Here is a 9,985-nt window from a genome sequence, read left to right as displayed (position 1 = left end):
ATGAATTTGTATAGATTTTTTTTTCAAAATCTTAGTAGTCCTCCTGAAGATATCTTAACCTCGCAAATCTTAATATTCATAAAATCTTGGCGGCCAGTTAACCTTTTTAATCGCAAATCTCAGTGTCCAGAAATCTTTACGGCTAAAAAAAACACATTGCATTGTAAAAAAAATTTTCATACCTTTTTTCGGGAACCAAATAGAGTATTTTTTCTAGATTTTAAATTTTTGATTTTCTGGTAATTTTTTTAAATACCTACCTACCTACTTAACTATTTAAAAAATATTTTGGTTGTGGCATATTTGAAAAGTTAACTGACAACAGTAAGGAGCTGGCTTCAGCCAGTCATTGGTAGTAATATTAATGGTGGCATGACGTACAAAAAGTATTCTTAATTTAATTTCCTACAAGTGTTCCAACTCAATTTTTAATTTCCGTCAAAAAATTTAATTTAAAATAAAATTCTAGTGGCTATTTATCTTGGGAGGGTGGTGGTACCCTCCCCCAAAATAGTTATAAACCTACCCGGGACCTATGAGAATCTACCCTGTTAGGGAGAACCCGATTGGTTCAGTGGTTAGCGGATCCTTTGTTACAAACAGACAGACAGACATCGTTCTACTTTGTATTATAAACATATTATTTTTCACCGTTTTGTAACAGTCGCCGTTTTGTGATTTCGCCGTTTAATAGTAGTCGCCTTTTTGTATCCACTCCATTTGTACAGGGTGTTTTAAGAGAAAGGTCATGTTTGAAAACTAAATGATTCATTATGTTTGAAAACAGAATTATTATCTCCTCAGACTGACGTAGAATGAGACAATTGAACCTTTAATTGCCCAACCTATGTCTCCTGTTTTGGAACAATGTTTTCATCCATACCCTAACAATTTATGCCTCGAACCTGACATAGCAAGAGTAGGCAGCATTTGAAACGTTTTAATATGATATGGTGTTGAGTTAATTTTATATCACCTTCCCAACAACTAGCGGATGCGCAGCAGTAACTGGTTTAATCCTTAAAGTAAAGTAACAGGATCTTTTTGTGTGAACAGAAGGACCTCTAACAATTGAACCGTTAGGGTTCTCCTTTACTTGGTAGCCTCTCCTAGGTCCTAAGAAGGTTTTAAAATATTAAAGGTGAGTGTACAACTATCTTGAGAGAAATCGCCTCTAAAAAAAATCTTTTTGTAACTTTCATATAAAAGCTACAATTAAAAGTCGTGATTCAACTCCCCTCCTCACAGGCCCCTAAAACCTCTAGGGGAGTAGCTATTAGTTTAATATTCTAACTAAATAACTATAACTATCTTATAAAGCAGCAAATCAAAACAGAAACAGTCATTTATATTGGTATGCACATAATTATTAATTATAGAGTAGCTTTACAACTAAAACATTTATATGAAACTATTCGAAATATAGCTTAAAGATTAGTTTATTTTCCAAAAGGTACCTACAATTTTAACAATTTATTAATATGATGTACAATTTTCATACACTTTGAAGAAAGGGGGTGGAGTGCGTAATGACATCTAAACTTAAACAGTGAGCAAAATGGTCTACATATTGAGCTAGATTCTTGAAACTTTGTACATAAGCCTAGTCCTTTAGGTAATACATCTGGTGCATTATTTGCCAAATGTACCACTTTTCTGCACTACCTCTCCGATTTTGTTAATACTCTATATTTTGGTCCGTTGGGTCATTCAAGGATGCTGGATGGCCAAAAAAAAGTTTCAGAGTCCCTGGATGTCTAGATATCTAGCTATCTATGAAGGTAGGTAACAAAAATGTAAAAAACACCCATTTTTTCACAATTTTAAAAATCAATTTTTTCATCAATCTTACATCCAATCTATACATTTTATACACCAAAATCATCGTTTATTCATGTAAAAAGCGCACATAATGCTATTTTGGCCAAAACTCTAATTTTACAGGGTGTCCAACAAAAAGTGTATTTTGGATATCTAGCGTAATACCCAAAATACCTGTCCGAAAAAAATCATTTTTTTTGGCTTAAATCCTGTGTTTTATCTGTGTGCATATGTGGTATATAACGGTTCGGACCACCCGGGACTATAAGGTTGTCAAATTTCACTTTGGGACACCCTGTAAATGTGATTTTTGCGTCTGTAGAGCTAAAACTTGGTCCAAATTGGCTATTTTTTTCAAATTACTCTAATATGTGTCTTAGTATGTTTGGCCATAGTGTTTTCTGACCAGATCAATATTTTCATATTTTTTGGACACCCTGTATTTTCAAAAAAAAAGAAAAAATTTTTTTTTTTTTTTTTAAATTTTTTTCTATTTTTAAGTTACTTAAAACTGTTATATAGATACATATTTTGACTAATAACAATAATATTTGCCTATTTTACAATTTTTTACACTTTTGGGACACCCTGTGCATGTTTTTGAAAAATGATGGTTTTTGCCTATTTTTTGGGGGAAGGAGTCGTTTTAGGGCCATAGACTATTTCTTCATTTTTGTAGAACTTTTCAAGACACATCATTTGTTATTTATGCTAAAACCGCAAAAACCGAACCGTTTTGCCGTTATTCACCGCCAAAGGCGGAATTTTTTTACGTTTTTGCCGTTCCCGAGGTTCTAATGGGCATTTGTGGTAAGAAGACGTTGGTTTATCAAGATAACTGTGAAATACTTTTATTTAGGCATTTTAATTTGCAAAATTTCATGTGAAGTAAATTTTTTTGTATATCCAACTGATTTTTGTCAAAAGGAATTTCAAATGCACATGATTTATGTTTCTTTTATCACTTATGTTATAGCAATTATTTATGTTATATTCACTTCATTTTCTTGTTTTAACAATTGAAATCCATCTCGACGAAAAACGGTTAGCTGCACAAAAAATGTTACTTTATATGAAATTTAGTAAATAAAATTACCTAAATAAAAGTATTTTAGAGGGATCTTGATAAATCAACGTTTTCTTACCACAAATGCCCATTACAACCTCGGGAACGGCAAAAACGTAAAAAAATTCCGCCTTTGGCGGTGAATAACGGCAAAACGGTTCGTTTTTTGCGGTTTTTGCATAAATAACAAATGATGTGTCTTGAAAAGTTCTACAAAAATGAAGAAATAGTCTATGGCCCTAAAACGACTCCTTCCCCCAAAAAATAGGCAAAAACCATCATTTTTCAAAAACATGCACAGGGTGTCCCAAAAGTGTAAAAAATTGTAAAATAGGCAAATATTATTGTTATTAGTCAAAATATGTATCTATATACCAGTTTTAAGTAACTTAAAAATAGAAAAAAATTTTTAAAAAAAACAAAATTTTTTTTTCTCTTTTTTTGAAAATACAGGGTGTCCAAAAAATATGAAAATATTGATCTGGTCAGAAAACACTATGGCCAAACATACTAAGACACCTATTAGAGTAATTTGAAAAAAATAGCCAATTTGGACCAAGTTTTAGCTCTACAGACGCAAAAATCACATTTACAGGGTGTCCCAAAGTGAAATTTGACAACCTTATAGTCCCGGGTGGTCCGAACCGTTATATACCACATATGCACACAGATAAAACACAGGATTTAAGCCAAAAAAAATGATTTTTTTCGGACAGGTATTTTGGGTATTACGCTAGATATCCAAAATACACTTTTTGTTGGACACCCTGTAAAATTAGAGTTTTGGCCAAAATAGCATTATGTGCGCTTTTTACATGAATAAACGATGATTTTGGTGTATAAAATGTATAGATTGGATGTAAGATTGATGAAAAAATTGATTTTTAAAATTGTGAAAAAATGGGTGTTTTTTACATTTTTGTTACCTACCTTCATAGATAGCTAGATATCTAGACATCCAGGGACTCTGAAACTTTTTTTTGGCCATCCAGCATCCTTGAATGACCCAACGGACCAAAATATAGAGTATTAACAAAATCGGAGAGGTAGTGCAGAAAAGTGGTACATTTGGCAAATAATGCACCATCTATATGAATAAAAATTAATTTTTTTTATTTAAAGGTTAGGTAAGAAAACCCGGCGGAAATGGGATTTTTAGGCCTATTTTGGTGTGATTTGATGTAAAAAAACTTACCTTTAATTGTTTTTTCTAAATTTTTTTCCTTGTTTACTGTATGTCTATTCATGAGGACATTGTTAAAGATAATTCAGCAAGTTTGGGGCCAAAACTCAAAAAACCTATATTTGATATATGAGACACAAACTCTAGAAAAAATGCATCTTACTCCTGTGAGCCACCCACCTAGCCAGCTGGGGTCGTTCCCCGACTTGCTGAATCATCTTAAATAATGTTCTTGTGTATAGACACAGTGCATTCAAGGTAAAAAACCTAAGAAAATACAATTAAAGGTAAGTTTCTACATCAAAATAGACCAATAAGGCCTAAAAAAAAACATTTTTGCCAATTTCCGCAGGTTTTTTTGCCATTTATATTTACAGGATTACCTACAGGATTAGGCTTATGGACCAAGTTTCTAGTTTGATATTTAGACCATTTTGCTCACGGTTTAAGTTTAGATGTCATTACACCTCCCCCCCCCCCCCCCTATCACATTTCATTTAATATGGTACAAATAATTTTTACAATATTAATAATTCGTACTAACACAGATAAGTAAGATAAACATTCAACTACATTAAGAAAAATGATTTGTAATTCTTTGAGCAAAAATAGTTTTTAAATCCAATTAAAAATGGACATGATACAACTAAAAAAATTAGTGCAATGATTCTCTGTAAACGTGGTATCACTTGATACAGTAATTTCTTTTGTAAAAAAATAAAACAATTGACAAAAAAAAAGATGTAATTCTTTCTGCAACTGGCGTGCCAATTTTGCATTCTACTCATGTTTTAAAGTCTAAGAACACATTCTTAATGAAAATACTAGCGGCTACGCTTATAGTGGCACTTTTAAAGTTTTTTTTAGTTTCAAATACATGATTTGAGAAATTATTGTCTTAATGCGTTCAAGTCTCTCGGAAAAACTTTGATTTCTCTTTGGAGGATGGTGGTACCCTCCCCCCAAATATTTTAAAACCTTCTCGGGACCCATGAGAAGCTACCCTGTTAAGGAAAACCCAATCGGTTCAGCAGTTAGCGAGATCCTTTGGTACAAACATACAAACACATAGACATCCTGTTACTTTATTTTAAGGATTTGAAGAAGACAAAAAAAAACAAAGAAAGTATTAAAGTAAGAAGTTTCAACGGGTGTATCTCATTCCTGTACAGCATTGCAACATCATGGTTTCCTAAAACAAAAATAATTGAAATACATTTATCCTTTTATAATACTTCAGCCTAAAGACAAAAAATCTGTTAGTTCTAAAAAATACTCATATATTTATCCGTGGTCAATTGTCGATCGTATATATATCAACTAGCGGCTACGCCCCTTGAGGCCTATAGTGGCACTTTAAATGTTTGGATTTTTTTATTTCAAATATCTAATTTTAAAAAAAAATTGTCTATGTTCAGTTCAAGTCTATAAGCAACATTTTTTTGTGATTTCTCTTTGGAGAGTGGTAGTACCCAACCACAAAATTGTTATAAACCTTCCCGGGACCTATGAGAAGCTACCATATTAAGGAGAACCCGATCGGTTCAGCGGTTAGCAAGATCCTCGGTACAAACATACAAACACAGACAAATAAACATCCTGTTGACTATTGACTCTAGGGGCGTATTAACGCTTCGGGTACAAGTCCTCTCAACGTCACCTTTGAACATACTCTGCTATTTCAAATCGCAGTGTAATGCACTCAATCGCCTAGGGTATCGACACCAATCAGACAACCAACCCTTTGATTGCACGACCTTTGTTGGATAAGTCCCGACTGTGCATGGTAATGAGTTGCAGCTGTTTAGGGACAATAAATTCCCCCTACTCTAACTATTTATGTCCCGCATCTGACATAGCAACAATAGGAACCATTATTAACATCTTTAGTTATGACGCGGTGTCGGACCGAGATTCGAACCTATCACCTTTCTGATGACGAGCGGATGTGCTACGTGTTGAGCTACAGTCATGGGTATAGACATCCTGTTACTTTATTAAAACGATACATACATATACACATTATGACGAGTGTTTTGATTTTGAAACTAAGGGAGTCTGGCTTGACAATAACTGGTTTATTTAAAAACTCATACTACTACCTCGATAATTAATTTAACTGCATTGCATCCTATAGGTTCGGCGGTTTTCGAAATCCTAAAGGACAAACAGACAGACAAACTTACTTTTAAGAATAATTTAGAGTTGATATTTTATTCGCGTTCTAAATTTGACCTATTTAAAAATGTACCTATTGACAAATGTAAAATAATTTTTTGTCGGAAACTGAAGATTTAAATAACTGAAGTTTAAAACTTTAAACTTGAAGTTTTAAAATTCAATAAAACAGATGAAATTAATTACCTTTACTATTTTATAAAAATGTTGATAAGTACCATGATTTTGGTTGCATTTTATTTCTGAAATAAAAAAATATCCCGTTTACTAAAATTATCTAAAATTCAACATTATATTAAATACAGAAGTTTGTTTGTCTGAAGCTTAAGATTTAATAAACTGATTGAGCTTTTCTTTATAGGGAAGTTTCACTTAATTCACGAGTTGATTTTAGGCTATTTTAATTTAAGATTTATTCACTGGGATGGTTTTAAGCTATTTTGCTGTACAATATCTACCCATTGACTACAGAGCTTCCTAGATGCTCGGGGCACACCCAAAGAGTCTCGCTAACTGCTGAACCAATATGGTTCTCCGGCCTTTTTACAGAATATATAATAGCTTATCAGGTCCTGGAAAGATTTTAATCTTTAAAAAAAAAAAATTGAAAGTAGGGAGTGGGTTCGACTCCCTCCTCCTCCCCCTAACGAACTCTAGGGCCCCCAACAATGTAGCTGCTATTCCTTATAATAAAGTAAAAGGTAATCTGTCAGTGTGTCTCTGAACCATGCAATATGTTTTTAATTTAAAGTTTAACTTATCATAAGTCATCTAGGGCACTTTTAACATCCCTGTTTAACAAAAAAATGAAATATTGAAAATGGACAGATCTAACCGTTCAAATTTTGCTAATAAATATTTTATATTGATAAAAAAATGACATAAATAATTTGTTTGGAATCGTCGTTGGTATGAGTAGCAGACGACACATAATATCAGCTGATACTGGCAAATGTAATAAACAGAGTTAACAACTTACAGAGTTAGCAACGGACGGTCAATTTGAATTTTATTACATTTTTTATATAAAATGAACTGAATTAAAGATAAATACTTTAATGATATTTAAAAATTCTCTTGTCTAAGTACATATTTTATGTGAAAAATTAGAATGTAATGTAATCTTAAACTCAATCCGTCATAATTTGGCAACTCTTTTTAGAGAAAGTTCAACGAAACAGCTACACTGCAAAAATTGGCCTCCCCCTTCCAACCCTCATCCCCAGATGAATTATCTGAGATCCTATTGGCCAGAAGAATTTTTTGGCAATTTATATAAGAGAAAAATTACAATTTATGTCGTAAAATTATATAAAATTAATTTAATATAAAAATGATGAAATCCTAATGTTTTTTTTGTTAAGACAAAACCACTAGAAAAAGTCAGAATCACCATTTTGTAATAAAAAAGAGCATTTTCCTTTAACCCCTCATCCAATTTAAAATTTAGTGCAATAAAGACATGCTAAAAAACTATCTCTTTTGCAAGAATTTAATATTATCGCATTATTTCAATTTCAAAAGAAAGCCCATATTATATCCAATACCGTCTAGTACATAAGTTTTCTTGATTTTTTGTTTAAAAGTAATAATCTTAAATTTTTCCCGTTATTTTACTGTCAAAAAAAATTAAAGAGAAATAGTCAAAAAAAATTTTTTATATTTTTTTCATAAAAATCAAATAAAGAGGTTAAACTAAAAAAATGCCTTTCGATGCTGCTTATATTAACCCCTTCTAAACCACTGTTAAGCTTTGAATTAGATTCTCAATCACTTTAATGATCCAACCAATCAAAATTCACTACCGCCCCCAAAGTTGTTGAGCCAACACAAGGGAAAACGTTATTATAAAACTTTGGGAACTAGTGTAATAAACAGCCTATTGTCCCCTCTCCCAGGAAATTGTACCAAGATCGTAATCAATAATATAGTGTAAGAGAAAAAAGATTTTTTAAAGCGAAGCTTTTCTATAAGAAGGGTAGGTCAGTATGTCCGTAATGGTTAGCTCTTTTCGTTATTTTATACATGTTAGAATTTTACTTTTAATTTCAAACTTTGCATAATGATTCCTTTTTACAGTTAGGTACAATTCTGAAAGCAAAGCAACTCTATAATTGTTATCAGAATTTTCGTACTTCCATTATGTAATACATGCTGATCTTTAACTTTTTTGACGTTATTTTTTGTATGATATGATTATCAAAATAATATGTTAGAATTATAAATAGGGTAACTAAAGAGACATATTGTCTGATTCCACCAATAGGAGAATACTAAAGAAACTTACAAGAGACACATTGGTTGAAATTGTGTACATATTTTGTTAAACACGGGCACATCTGTCTTGTGTTGTAAATGGGAAACAAAAAATGTCTGTCCTATAAGAAGAAAACAAAAGTTTTAGACATTTATATCAAGATTAAATCCTGAAATTTTCAAAATATTTAACAATGGGTTTTTGAGAAAATTAGATTTATAAATTTTAAGTTCAATTTTCATCCCCTAGGAGTTACCGCATAATCATGACAAAAAAAACAAAGATTATTTATTTTAAATTTTAAACAATTTTGCTTTTGTGAAGTCTTTCACAAAACCTTTCTATATTAGATTTATTTAAGGCTGAATTTTCGTGACCTTGGCAAAGCAACTGATAAAAATGGCCATTAATTAACTCCCTTCAGGAGTGGTTTTATGAAGAACTTTAAAAACCAAACTTGTTCAAAAATTTTAACAAATAATCTTTGCTTTTCTTGTCATGATTATGCGGTAACTCCTAGGGAATAAATAATGACCTATCGGTCCATCATTTATTCCCTCGGGTAAGAAATATTCATTCCTAAACAAAAAACTGGACAGGAATATCATTCTCATTTAAACAAAAAACTCATTTTTTTATGCTAAAATGTGGTTTAATTTTGGTTTTTAATTTTCATTTATTTCCCGGCTATGATCATTTTTATCCCTGATATCAAGTTTATTTTAATAATTAATAATAATTCAAAAATCTTCCAAAATAATTTTAAAATCTTCTAAAAATGACTACCTCGGGGAAATGAATGGTTACCTCCGGGAAATAAATGAATATTTACATCCACTATATAAGGGGTTGTTTATATGGGAATGATAATTGAACTTGAAATTTTCAAATCTAATTTTCTCAGAAAACCCTTGTTAGAATATTTTGAAAATTTCAGGATTTAATCTTGATATAAATGTCTAAAACTATTGTTGTTTTCTTCTTATAGGGCAGACATTTTTTGTTTTCCATTTACATTTCAAGACAGATGTGCGGGCTAATTTTTAAAATTTCTTTCGTATTGCGAGTCAGGTTTAAATTGTCGCATATTTTAGGATTAAGCCTTTCCTTTTGCCCAATAAACCTGATAAAAATCAGCAAAATAAAACACATACCAAAGATTATTTTTTTACAAAATTTTATCCCTTTTCAGCCATTTCAAGCATTTTTTAGGGTTGATTGCTTTCTTCTAACTTCAAAAATTTCTATAAACAAATTTACTTAAACAGATCATATTTGTGATTTATTTCCTACTTTTACAATATATTCAATTTTTGCTACAAAACCCTTACTCATTGTTATGGTGGAATGCTCACTGAAAAATCACCTAAAAGGCAAAGGAACTAAAGAGACATCTCTTAAGTAAAACTAATTATGAAATAAAAAAAATCTTCCAAAAGTAAAGAACAAAATCCCCCCAAAAAAAAACAAGATAACAATA

Source organism: Acartia tonsa, chromosome 15 (assembly GCF_053477335.1).
Source record: "Acartia tonsa isolate MP-2025a chromosome 15, ASM5347733v1, whole genome shotgun sequence".
Lineage (NCBI taxonomy): Eukaryota > Metazoa > Arthropoda > Copepoda > Calanoida > Acartiidae > Acartia > Acartia tonsa.
The sequence above is the reverse complement of the archived record's forward strand: the minus strand, read 5'-3'. Positions refer to the sequence as shown.